We start from the raw sequence: 13249 nt of genomic DNA, 5'->3' as shown, positions 1-13249 counted from the left end.
TGGGCACCCGCATGTCCCCACAATATGCCAATATTTTTATGGCTGACCTGGAACAACGCTTCCTCAGCTCTCGTCCACTCACTCCCCTTCTCTACCTATGCTACATTGATGACATCTTCATTATCTGGACCCATGGGAAGGAGACTCTGGAAAAATTCCACCACGATTTCAACAGCTTCCAGCCCACCATCAACCTCAGCCTGGACCAATCTACACGGGAGGTCCACTTTCTAGACGCCACGGTGCAAATAAGTGATGGTCACATTAACACCACCCTATATCGAAAACCTACCATCACATACAGCCCCAGCTAAAACCCCTCCAACGCATCATCAGGGATCTACAACCCATCTTGGATACTTAACATGCATTATTATCCCACTGTAAAAACACACCACTGTGGCAGTTAAGACATAGCCTTAGTCTTGCTGTGCTTCACTTCCTCATCTATAAAATCTTCCTGGCAAGGGTGTTGCGAGGATGAATACATTAAGAATTGTGAGGTGCTCAAATATTATGGTAATAATGAGGACCATATAAGTACCTTCAGGCTTGTCTACATGGAGAAATTGACTGCAACAGAACTGCGGAATTCTGGAATAATTACACTGCTTTGGAAGTGCACTAATTATTCTGGAATCACATGGAGAGCTGCTTCCGAATAGCATATTCTGTAGTAACTATTCCATTCCATTGCCCTGTGTAGACAAACCTCATAGATAGTCTCCGATTGCTTTATTTACACAGGCCAAATAGGGGTGTTTTTGATCAATGTAGCTTGAGTGAGTTAATTTAACTCAATTAAAATTTTGCCTTAATGCCCATGTAGATACCATTTATCACTTTAAAGATGGTTTGATCTGGTTATGTTGTGTCTGTAGGAGCATTAGGAGGACTTTTCAAATGAGTTAACTTAATTGAATTATCAAGTGAAAAAAAAATGGTTTATTCTACTTGTATAGACATGGCCAAAGCAAAATTCTGTTGAACTCAAGTTTCTTCTGACTATATCTAATCCTCACAGAGATATACACAGAAACGGAAACAATATTTTTAGTTACCTAGCTATATGCATATGCTGTCATTCCTACAGATGTTAAGCACTAAATAGGTGGAAAGATTAGAGTTTGCAACCCAGAGTATTCTGAGTTCCATAGAACCTGATTTTCTAATGAGGTGCAAAAATAACCTGGGATGAAATTGTCAACAGTGTAACTATTAAGCAATTTATTATCAACTCAGAAGGTCTGAGGGAGTTGCAACTGGACATTTTGCATGGCCATCAAACCTTCTATGACAATCCAGACCATGCTAAACATTCATAAAACACACTTGGTAACGTATTAGTATTCACTCAGATTGCTAGTATGCCTCCTCCTTTCCTTCATTCCTCTCCTGAGTTGAGAATCATTCCTTATCCATATCAACACTGTAGCAAGCATCCTGCATAATTGCTGGACTTCAGTAGTGATCACATATGTCACTATTGAGGATGGAGCATATTACTATTGCCATTTATAGGCTTGATTGACAAATGGTTTGTATAGCACTTACATGGCAATTTCAGAGGTCAAATTAGATTCCCCCTCCATTCCTCTCTCAGTACACAGAAGGCACTGAAATCAAGTGTATCCTGCTTTATTTGTATAATCAGAAAGTCCCAGTACCCTGGGTAAAATTCCTCATTCCTCGGTCCTCCCTCTCCCATGAAGTGTGAATATTCTAGAAGTGAGAATGAGATCAGCCAAAAAGAGGGATTCTTCCAATTAAAAACACTGATGGATTTATTCAGGAAAAAGGTAAAATCTAACATCTGGAGAGGCCTTGGTAGTGCATTGTACAGTAGAGGAAAAGATGGTACAGGTCACTGTAGGCTCTGTAGGCACCGTGCAGCAAACAAGACTGTTGTTATACTCCACTTTACACATAACTGAAGGCAAGACAATGCCACAGGTGCATGCAACTCTAACACAGCACTGAAGAAAGTGAGAGTAGTTACACAGTAGTTACACAGTAGGGACCACAGAAAAAGCAAGCATTTTCTGAGAACATTCAACTCCATGCACGTGTAGATATTGGGCCAATTTCAATATACATAATAATATCTACCTTTTCATCCATAGAAAGAAAATATCATTATCCTCATTTTGCAGACAAGGAAACTGAGGCACAGAGAGTTGAAGTGAATTGCCTGAGATCACTAGCCAAGCCAAGCCTAGAACCCAGATGTTTTAAGTCCTAGAGGTAGTGTGCTATTTACTAGGCCACACTGCCTCCCTAAATCAGGTACAATTCCATCAAACATCAGATTTACATCTCTCTTACTGAAGTTACCCATTAGGTACAAAGGGAGGGTAAATTAAAAATGACAGAGGCCACTTTCAGGTACACTACAGGCAGGTCTCCACTTGTGGTGGCATGTAAAGTACAGACTCTGCAAACCCAACTGGCATGGGTATAAATGGTAACGTAGGCAGGCAGTGAGGCACTACTTCAGCAAGTAGAATGCAGACATGCTAGAATGTTAGGATATGTACCTTACACAGGGGTGTGTACCCTAACAGCTCACTACAGGCCCAAGCCATGCCTCTCATGTCTAAGCATGTTTGCTTCCTCATGGGAATTACATTCTGCATGTGAGCTGCCTGTCTCTCACTTCTGCACGTACAGGTACCTATCACTATAACATCATAGAATCTAGGCACCAAGGAGTTCTGAATGATTTTATACCTTATTCCTAAGGACCTGGAAAATTCACAGCCATAAAAAACATGTCATGGATTGTGAAATCTGGTCTCCCACCATGAAATCTGGTCTTTTGTGTGCTTTTACTCTATACTATACAGATTTCACAGGAGAGGCCAGTGTTTCTCAAATTGGAGGGTCCTGTCCCAAAAAGGAATTGCAGGGGGGTTACAAAGTTATTTTAGGGGGGTTGCAGTATTGCCACCCTTACTTTTGTGCTGCCTTGAGTGCTGGGCACCCGGCCAACAGCTGCCAATCTCCAGCCATCCAGCTCTGAAGGCAATACAGAAGTAAGGGTGGCAATACCATACCATGCCACCCTTACTTCTGCACTGCTGTCTTCAGAGCTGGGCGGCCAGAGAGTGGTGGTTGTTGACTGAAGACCCAGCTCTACATACAGCAGCACAGAAGTAGAGGTGGCAATATTATACCAAGGCATCCTTACTTCTATGCTGCTGCTGGCAGCTGCTCTGCCTTCAGAGCTGGGTTGCAGGCCAGCAGCCACTGCTCTCCAGCTGCCCAGCTCTGAAGGCAGTGCCACCGCCAGCAGCAGCACAGAAATAATGGTAGCAGTACCACAACACCCCCTACAATAACCTTGTGACTCCCCACCCACAACTCCTTTTTGGGTTAGGACCCCTACAATTATAAGACTGTGAAATTTCAGATTTAAAGAGCTGAAATCATGAAATTTATTATTTTTAAATCCTACGACTCTGAAATTTACCAAAATAGACTGTGAATTTGGTAGGGCTGCACTTATTCCTGCAGTTTATGCTCCATGAAACTTTCCTGAACTCCTGACTTGACTTTAAAGAGTTTGTCATTGTGATGCCTCCAACTCCACAGAATGGGAACCATGATAACAGGTGGAAAGGAAACAGTTGTTGGATGGAAGAGCGCAAGGGTTTTGCAGCTGGTATATCAGCATGCCTTTGCTCATCTATAAGTATTATGCACATCAGTACGTCTCTTTCCATCTGTTGATGTGAACTTCCAATCCTTGTTGTGCACACGCTTAGAGACATGCTTTTCAGAGGCAGAGGTTCTTCTGTACTGTGAGCTTTGTTTTTTGCATGTTTTTGTGAGCAGTCTCATCATGCATGTTTTCTTACATGATCATAATTCAGCCTAGAATATGCAAAATAAAATTCTCTCTCTCTGCTCCCTCCCCCCCACCTATGTTTCTTCTTTTCTATATTCACCCTGGGTATTAACTTTTATCACAGGATTATGCAGTAACTAGAGGTTTAGCTGTCCTGAATGCAATTTTTTTTTATGTAATTAATCAGGTGCTTGAACACCTGAATAAAAATATTCAGAAATAGCCCATCAAATAAGCTGAACCGTATCTTTCAGTATGGTATTGGGCTTTAGTTTTAGAACCTTGGAAATCTTCCACCAATCAACTTTAAAGCCTTCCGTAGTACTTGTAATACAGTGTAAATGTAGTGGCAGGTAACGTTTCAAAGAAAAGTTTGTACTGGGAATCATTTGATGGAAAACATTTCTTACACTGGAGAAGAATAGCTTACTGGTTGAAGAATGTCAGATTTGAAAGAGCTACTAGACTCACTGGAACCTCAGATTCAAACTCATTAGGCCTTTAATCCTTCCAATGTAGATAAATTGAGCAATTTACTGTGTGAGCCTCTTTAAGATCAGGCCTTAAAAAACAAGGTACTGTCTGCTCAATGTGGACATTAAAGATCCCATGACACCTTCCATCATAAGGGTTTGTTCTGCAACCACTGGAAATTTTTACTCTCTTCCTTCGCTTGTGCAGCATGTTCACTGGCTGACCACTGCTTCCCACCCCAGAGTCAGGTGACACATTTCAGTGGCTCAGTATGTATAGTAGGGGATCCCTGGTACGTAAATGTAAAATACTATTGAGTCTGACTCCCCATTTATACTTTGTAATCAGAAGCAACATCACTGAAGTCAGTAGAAATATACCCTTATAAAGTGGTGCAAGAGGAGCATCAACCCCATCACTTACAAAGGAAAATGCCTTTCTGGTGACCTAGCTACTGAAGAAAGACTCATTCAGCAGTAGCAAATCGAGGATGCATCCTTTGATATGGCACATGCCTGTTAAGAGATGGATGTAGAAGGAAATTTTACATGGGACCTACTTTTCCTCTACTAGGCCTTTTTTACACCACTGTAACTCTTTTGCTTTAAGGGAACTACTCCTGTCTTACACCAGTTTAAGTGAGAGGAGAATCAAGGCTATAGTGTACATGTATAGTCAAAATACAGGGGGTGGACTGCTCATCACAGCAGCTGGGTTGGGAGGCACCAGCAAACCAGTTACAGCACCTTACATCCCCAGCTAGGAAGCTGCAGGCAGCTTCCGCTCCCTTCATGCTATGCTGTCTGAGCAGGGCCAAAGGAGCAGAGCTGGGCTAAGAATCTGGCTGAAGGATGTAAAACCCAACATGCACATTTTAAGTGGAAAATGTAAGTCCAGGCAGGGGGAAGCATTTCCTTCAATTTGAAGAATCATTGTACCCACCTCCTCAAATTTGCCCATGATTTTATAAACAGCTGGAAATGAGCCTGACATTGCCATGTGAGTGAGTTCTTTTGAATGGAAAGGAAGCAGCAGTCTTAAACACTGACAATAATGAAAGAAATTCTTACCGTTTGTTTTGTTCCTTCTGTTTAATAGATGGAGTCCTGTAGTAAAGGAGACCTGCTGGCTAAACCTGATCCAAGAACCTTCTGGAATAGTGATGACTCAGGTAAGAATGGAACTCAAAGTACATGTAAACACACACAGATGTATTCTGCAGAAAGAGGGCTTTCCCTTTTGATATAATTCTATTCAAGGTTTATGTACTTTGTACTAAAGCCAAGCAAAAATCAATTATTTTGAATATAGAAATGAAGTGTAACAGACATCCTCTGATATACATACTGTTTGCTGGTAAAAACAATGTTCCAGAAAATAGGATTCAGCATATTATGTGGTTGGGTACATAATAATTCCTGTGGAATAATGCCATAATGAGGCAAGCTAATGATAGGGGGAGGGATAGCTCAGTCATTTGAGCATTGGCCTGCTAAACCCAGGTTGTGAGTTCAATCCTTGATGGGGTCAGTTAGGGATCTGGGGCAAAAATCTGTCTGGGGATTAGACCTGCTTTAAGCAGCAAGTTAGAGTACAGGTCCTCCTGAGGTCCCTTCAACTCCAATAATCAATGATTCTAAAACAAAATTCCTCCAGAAAAACTGTTTTGCAAACTCTGGGCCAAATTCTACCATTGATCCACTGTGTAAATGCAGTTCCCATTAACTTCTATAAAGAGTCACACAGACACATCCAAAGTCAAAATTAGGCACTATCTGGCCCCAGTTGAGCAAAGCATCTGAATGCTGTGTTAAAAGTTTAAGTACATAACTAGCCCCGCTGGCTTCAAAAAGAGAAAGAAAGTAAAGGTGGGATAAACTGAATAAAGTGAGATAGCTAGGTGTTTGGTGTGCTCTCAGTGGTAATCATTATTAGACCAAACTCACAATCTCTTCGCTATCCACCCTTCTGTTTTGTTTTGTTGTCCTCTCTACCTGTTGTCTCGGCATATGCATAGGCCTTGTCCACAGGAGAAAGCTGTTGTGATGATTACAGTACTGATAAATAATAGATTTTGCTGACAGCTTGGCTAGGTAGCAACTATGTTAAAACTTTTTTTTTTAATGTGTAAATGTTCTCTAGCCACCAATGGTTCCATTTAATAAGGCCTTAAAAATAACTCACTGCTTCAGTTAGCTAAAGTGTATTAAAACTCTTTTCAAATCAATTAAAGTATAGCGAAAGTCTAGCCCTATAGCCAATCAGCACACTCCTGTGAAAATGCCAGTTAGAACTAAGAAAACTGAAAAACAAGTTAAACAGTATCTTTTTTCAGGTCACTTCCTGGGGTAGAGCAACAATTATCAGGGAGTCTCGTTTAACACCTGAATGGAGATTCCCAGTCCCTTCAGACATGACTGATGTAACTCTCTGCTTCAATTCTAGTTACATATTAGCTTTTGATTACACTTTAGGACTTGGAACCATGGGTTTGAAAACTAGAGCTTGAACTCCTGCTTTCTGCTGTGGTTCCAGGCCCAGTGTAGACAGGATCTATGGCACTGTTTCTTTTACATTCTGTTTGCACTACAGAAACCACTGCCTTTAAGGATTCCAGCTGTGGAGGGGGCAGCTCAACTATTTTAAGGTGACTTGGTCTTATCTGGGAAATCATCTCAGCTTTGTCTGATGGGAATTTCTATTCACCTGTTAAACAAGATTGTCTGTTAAGGGCTGTACCTAAGCAACCTGAAAAGAGATGCTGTTTTAACCTGCTCCTTGGGTTATTTTGTTGCAGCCCTCCAGTGGCACTTTTACAGACATACGTTAATTGGCAAAGGGGCTGGACAATTGCTACTCTTCAGTATATATGAAAATGGGGGCATTGTAATGAACATTAACTAATTGTAGTGGTAAATGCTCTCTCCATTCTTTTTAAGTGGAGACTATAGAGGTCTCCTCTGTGAAAATGATGGGGAGTTCTCCCATCCCAGGTCTTGCACCACTGCTACCTATAGAAACACTTCTGCAGGCCAGCCACCAGTATTTCTACTGCTGTATCCTCTGGAACTGCTCTAGGTAAGGTGAGATGATAAAAACAGTGATGCTCAGACTGCACTAGAATGTATGCCTATTGCTACCTTTGGGCACATCTACACTACAAACTTTTGCTGATGGAAGTTTGATCAGCATGAAGCCGATGCAGTTAGTATATCACTTGTGCACTTGCATACTTTGGCACTGCACATACTCACCAGGAGTGCTCGTTTCAATGTGCACAGTGTAGTGCATCATTGCTAGGTATTCCAGTGTGCAACTTGCCACCATCCAGCACTCTGTCTTTTGGGAAGTTATGGCAATGCAGGGTGTTGCAGAAATGAGTCACACAGGGGTGACTGGGAGTAAGGAGTCAGGTTCCCAGCATGCAACCTTCTCCATACTCACTTCTCTATTGAGTGATAAAAACACTTCAAAAAATGCTGTGCACATTAAAAGCAAACATGTTAAAACCTTAATACATGTGTGGAACAGAGCTTACAGAAATGGAATGAACACAATGATTCAAGTCAGTGTTAGCACACTGACCTGTGAGAACCACAGTTGATGTATGTGTGTGTAGGGAGGTGCTGTAATGGAATTCTCCATGGACTGCAAAGGGAGATGAGACCAGGATTGTTGAATCTGTACGTTTGCTACCAGAGGAGCTCCATTATGTCCTTTCCCCTCCTTTTTCTGCTGGGATTCTTGGTCCTTTCTCTTGTTGCTGCTCTTTTTTTCTCTATACAGCCTGCAGTATTCATGCTTCAGGCCCTCTGTTCATGGTCTGATGCAGCACTGCCTTGCAGGATCTCACTGAACATGTCATTCTGAGCTTCTTTTCCATCCTTATCAGGCTCAGGCATTCTGTGGGTGTGGAAGGGGAACTCCTCAAGGCCACAACAGCAGCAACTGCAGATAAAACGCAGAAGTTACATGGTCAGTACAGTAACAACGAAAAGCGAAAGTTAAGATCAAGAACTCCTTTCCCTTATTCCCTTAAAGTTTTAAACAAGACACTGACTTCTCCTTCCGAGTGCTTGTATACAGCACCACTCACAGTACAGCCATGGTGAGTATGGCCCACCAGAGGTGAGAGAAAGGAAGGAGGAGGGAATTGCTCAGTTGCATAGAACTATGGGTATAGGCCAATGGCATTGAATACTGCCACCATTTTCCACAGGTGGTGGTGATTTTAGCTGAAAGCTCACTCCTGAGGGTAACAAAGGCACAAGTAACACAGCTGCTGATGCTGGCATCCCACAGCCACCCAAGCCCACATGCTGCTAGCCTATCTGCTGCAATGGGGCCTGCAGCAGTTATCACCAACTGGCATGGGAAAACATCCTCCCGTGGAGGAAGAAATAAGGCTGCCATTCCTAGAAACCTTTGGCAGAGCATTGCAGAGTACTTCCATGAAAGTCTCATCAAGATAATTCAGGAAGATTCCAGGGACATCCCTGTGTACATAAACAAACTGCTCCATATACCCTCCTCCTCCACTACCTAACTACAGGGGAATGAAAAGCAGTAATGCCACCCCCAACTCTATCATCGTAGTGAGAATTAAATGTGAACACTCACCTGAGGATCCTTCCCCTCAATCGGTTTTGTGGTGCTCGACTGCTGGGATTGATGGACTGTGTTGGAGTCTCAAACAGGTCCAAACTAGTGTCATAGCTAGACCTCCCGGTCACATGTCCCCCATCCTTCTCCTATTTCTCCTTCACCTCCTCCTCCTCATCCTTGCTGTTCACACCATGGGCCAGTGATGCAGGCTCTTCAGAGGTATCCATGGAGGTCTGTGTGGGGTGTTGGTGGGGGGTCTCCACCAAGCCTGGCACACAGCTCTTTGTAAAAGCAGCAGGGCTGCAGCTCAGCATCAGATTGACTGTTGGACACTCTGGCCTTCTGATATGCCTGCAGGAGTTCCTTTGCTTTCACACAGCTCTGCTGCTGGTCCCTGTCATAACCCTTCTCCTGCATCCCCTGGGCAATCTGTTCATAGATGGCCATATTTCTATGGCTGGTCCATAGCTGTGCCTATCAACTTCTTTTCCCCACAGGCCCAGGAGTTCCAAAAACTCCTGTCTACTCCAGGATGGAACACACCTGGAGCATGTAGCCAACATGGTCAGCTGGGCAGTTGCACACAACAATGGAGAACTGCTACGGGTGCTTGCCACAATGGACAATCTGGAAACAGCATATCAGAAATTCACAGGGTTTTAAAGAAAGGGTGCGGCTTCCAGTCTCTGTGAGTCTCAGGCAATGGAGTTCACAACCAAGACCAGAACAGTCAGTGTGGGGCTTTGTGGGACAGCTGCTGGAGGACTGTTAGGGTTAACATAGGCAATGCAGTGTCTACATTTGCACTGTGTCAACCTCAGTACACCGACCATGGCTCGACAACGCTTGGGCAGAAGGTGTTACTATGTTGGCGTAATGGAGATTTTATACTGGTGGGAGACAAATTTAAGTGTGGACATATGCACAACTAGGTTGGTGCAAGACATCTTACATCAACCTCACTTTGTACTGTAGACCAGGCGATGGACATTTATGAAAGATACAGTCCCTGCCCCCAAGAGATTTCAAAGTAAGGGCTTGATCCTGAGCACTGCAGCCTGATTCATCAAATCACTTAAGCATGTGAGTTGTCCTATTGACCAGGGCCAGTGCAAGGATATTTTGGGCCCTAGGCGAAACTTCTACCGTGCGCTCCCCCTCTCCTTGCACATCAGTTCATTGAGGGGCAAATCCCAATAAGCCTTTATAGACCCCAGGGGCCAGCCTGCCCAGGGGCTGCTCCCCTGACCAGATTCCCCCTTCCCACCCCCTGAACTCCCCTGGAGGGTGCACAGCCCCGCCACGAGCCCTTCCCACCCCATCAGCCCCTGCCCCAAGTCCACTCACTGGCTTTGCCGGGCTTGGGCCGCTACAGCAGCTCGGCAGGGCAGAGCCACCTTCCGGAGGCACCGGAGGACCAGAGCATCAGCTTGTGGGGGCGGCGAGCCCCAGCCATGGAGGAGCCAGTGCAGCACAGGGGGGCAGCAGCCCTGCAAAGGCGGTGGCACCGCTAGTGGAGAGCAGCCGTGCCCCCAACTCCTCCTGCCCAGGTTGTGGCCTGGCACTCCCCCGGGGGCTCCTGCAGGCTGCAGCGGATGCATGCGGGCACTGGCCCCCATGTGCCCCCCAGCTCCTCCCTTGCTGCACTCCGGTTGTGTGGCTCCTGGGCATGTGAGCCGTCACTGCTGGGATGCGGGGCCCTGACCCTGCTCCGGGATGGGCACTGATGGCTCACATGCCTCGGAGCCACAGAACCTGAGCGCGGTGAGGGGGGAGCTGGAGGGGGATGCGCCTGCCTGGGCTGTGGCCCGGTGCTGCCCTTCACCCCCAGAGGCACTCCTGCAGCGGATGCATACGGGCGGCAGCTCCTCCATGGCTGGGGCCCCCAGAAGACAGCTCCTCCCTGCTGAGCCAAGGTACCACTTTTTGGTGCCCCCAACCACTTGGCACCCTAGGCACCCACCTAGTTTGCCTTGTGGTTGCACCTCCCCTGCTATTGACTTAAGTGCTTTGCTGGATCAGGGACAGAGCGCTCAACACCTTGCAGGGTCAAGACCTACATAAACATTTTAAATCTAAGTTGTGTAGTACAGACAGGACTATCCCAAACAAAATCATCAAGATTTGATCATAACAATCAAGGCAATGATTATATAATAGTGCCACTCCTGTAGTCAAACCATGATAAGGGTAACGGCTTCTACAGCCAACTCCTATACCAGGGCCACGGCACAGGACTGGAGCCTCCTCTCCCTCCATTTGTGGCTTATTCTACCCAATTGAATTAGCCCTGTGGTTTCATTAACAAAGCAAATTTTAGAGGCAAATACTTCACCTGTTATAAATGATGGGCTCAGAGCTATCACTATTTTGTAAAGAACAGTTAAGCAACAATCAAACAAAGCAGCTGTAGGAGCATGAGACAATAAATCATAGAAAAAAGAAAGGAATAATGCACTTGGATCAGATCCTGCTCTCAGCCATGTGTGTGCAAATCCCATTGAAAACAAAGGGAATTCCATGTGTGCATCTGAAGTGGGAAGAATTTTTGGCCCATGGTGTAAAATCCAAAGTGATCATGGCTCTAAAGTGTGCACTTTTTTATTGACTGCATCCCTCCATTTGTTTTTATTGTTACAATTTATTCTGCCAGTTTATGGTGCTCACTGGGTTTCTGATGTTCATCTCAGTAGCGAATGGGTCTATGATAATGATGTTCACTACTACATTTAGTCACCCGGAATTGGTTTAGCATAGCAATTTCTGAACCTTTTGAGTAATTTTATCCACAGACCATGAAACAAAATCTTTAATCCTAGTATGTTTCCAAGTACTATTTCCCATTCTGTAATATCTGTTGCATTCCTACAAACCAACATTTCAAAGTTGGATGCAGTCCCACCAAGCCCCAATGTTCCAAATTCATGATCAGCCTTCCCGCTCCCCAAAAACATCATGAGATTTAAAATAAAATCTGGCTTCTTTTTATTTGCCTTCTGATTTTTTAGACTTTTTGAGCTGTTTGGGTCACATGAAGACTAGAAATGGTTTGGGGTTTTTTTTAATGGAAGCTAAGATTTTCACTTCAGCACTTGTCTTCAGGAGCTGGGGCTTCAAGTAAAACATCAAATATCATGACAAAAATCAGAAATGTTGGCAACTCCAAATGGGCATAATCTGCATCCATTTGCCCAGGAAGGGCCTGATTCTCCAATACTTGACACCTAATGATTTACATCTGGGCAGAATGCTGCTATTCTAATTTAGTAGAGTTTTACATCTGCTCTGTAGTCACTTTGCACAGGTGTCAAGGACTATAGAAGGTGCAAGTCAGTGAACAACCAGCCCCAGTGTCTGTTTTCCACAGCTCCGGCTGAGGGTTTGTTCCATGCACTGCTTGATAACCTTGGCATTTTAATGCTCCCCATCCCCAACTAGACTTTGAAGTTAACAGCCCACTGAACAGAGGGACATAGTTTCCACTTTTGCATCTGTTTGTGGACAGTTTCTCTAGCACACATGGAAGGCTATCTTTACAATGGGAATGGATGGAATGTTCCATTTTTTAATTGGATGTTTGTATTCTGTAGAGAAGAGCAAATAATTGGAGCACAGTCCCAGAACAGGAGAGATTGCTACTTTGTAAAACCTGTAATTTTCCACAACTGCTGCACAATATCAGAGGGCTCTATTTCATATCTGTCTGCCAGGCAAATTGTAATTTTTAAACATTATACAGAATTAAATAAAAGACGCTTTACACTCTGCCCTCTGGAATTTATAAAAACACTGCAGGGTAAATAACTTCAAAGCATTCAGCGTATGTTCAGGACATTTCTACAGACTGAAGGGACATGACAGGCCACTCCAGGCTCTCTCAAGAAGCCCTAGAAAAAGAAAGAAAAACTCTTCAAGCCTCTGTTTGCCAGAAGCTAGGAATGAGCAACAGGGGCTGGATCTTATGTTTTACTGACATGGACATAATCTGTGTGGGGTGTCCGAGAATCAGGGAAAAGGGGCTATATACTTACCATAGAAGCAGCACTCTCGCTTTGTACACCTACAGCCAGATCTGCCAACTGCATCTCCCCCAGTAACGAAAGCAAACCAGGCCATCAGGCACTGCCTTTGGACAAACATCTGCCTCCTTACATTGTGGCACTGTACTGGGATGCATTATTTATTATGGTATTTTGGCAAACTATCATGGCTTGAAGATGCTACTTGTGCACTGAAAATGCCATGGGCACTCATGAACAACTTGCAGACAGTGTTTAGAGAGATGATATACATTGAGGCCTTATCTAAACTGAGGATTTT

General features: G+C 44.2%; 1 long non-coding RNA gene across 7 annotated transcripts; it reads right to left on the bottom strand.

Annotated features, from left to right (window-relative positions):
• Positions 1-4098: 4098 nt before the first annotated feature.
• Positions 4099-9992, bottom strand: LOC116827544 (uncharacterized). 7 transcript variants are annotated; one of them, XR_012655539.1, is made up of 4 exons: positions 8945-9992; positions 7910-8272; positions 7579-7772; positions 4099-5475 (listed from the first exon to the last, which is right to left on the bottom strand). It is a non-coding gene; the product is annotated as an uncharacterized LOC116827544 (long non-coding RNA). The 7 variants fall into 7 exon arrangements; XR_012655540.1 differs by lacking the exon at positions 8945-9992 and adding an exon at positions 8572-8643; XR_004374331.2 differs by lacking the exon at positions 8945-9992 and adding an exon at positions 8385-8625.
• Between the last annotated feature and the right edge of the window lie 3257 nt (positions 9993-13249).

This window comes from Chelonoidis abingdonii, chromosome 3 (genome assembly GCF_003597395.2).
Source record: "Chelonoidis abingdonii isolate Lonesome George chromosome 3, CheloAbing_2.0, whole genome shotgun sequence".
Taxonomy (NCBI): domain Eukaryota; kingdom Metazoa; phylum Chordata; order Testudines; family Testudinidae; genus Chelonoidis; species Chelonoidis abingdonii.
The sequence above is the reverse complement of the archived record's forward strand: the minus strand, read 5'-3'. Positions and strand labels throughout refer to the sequence as shown.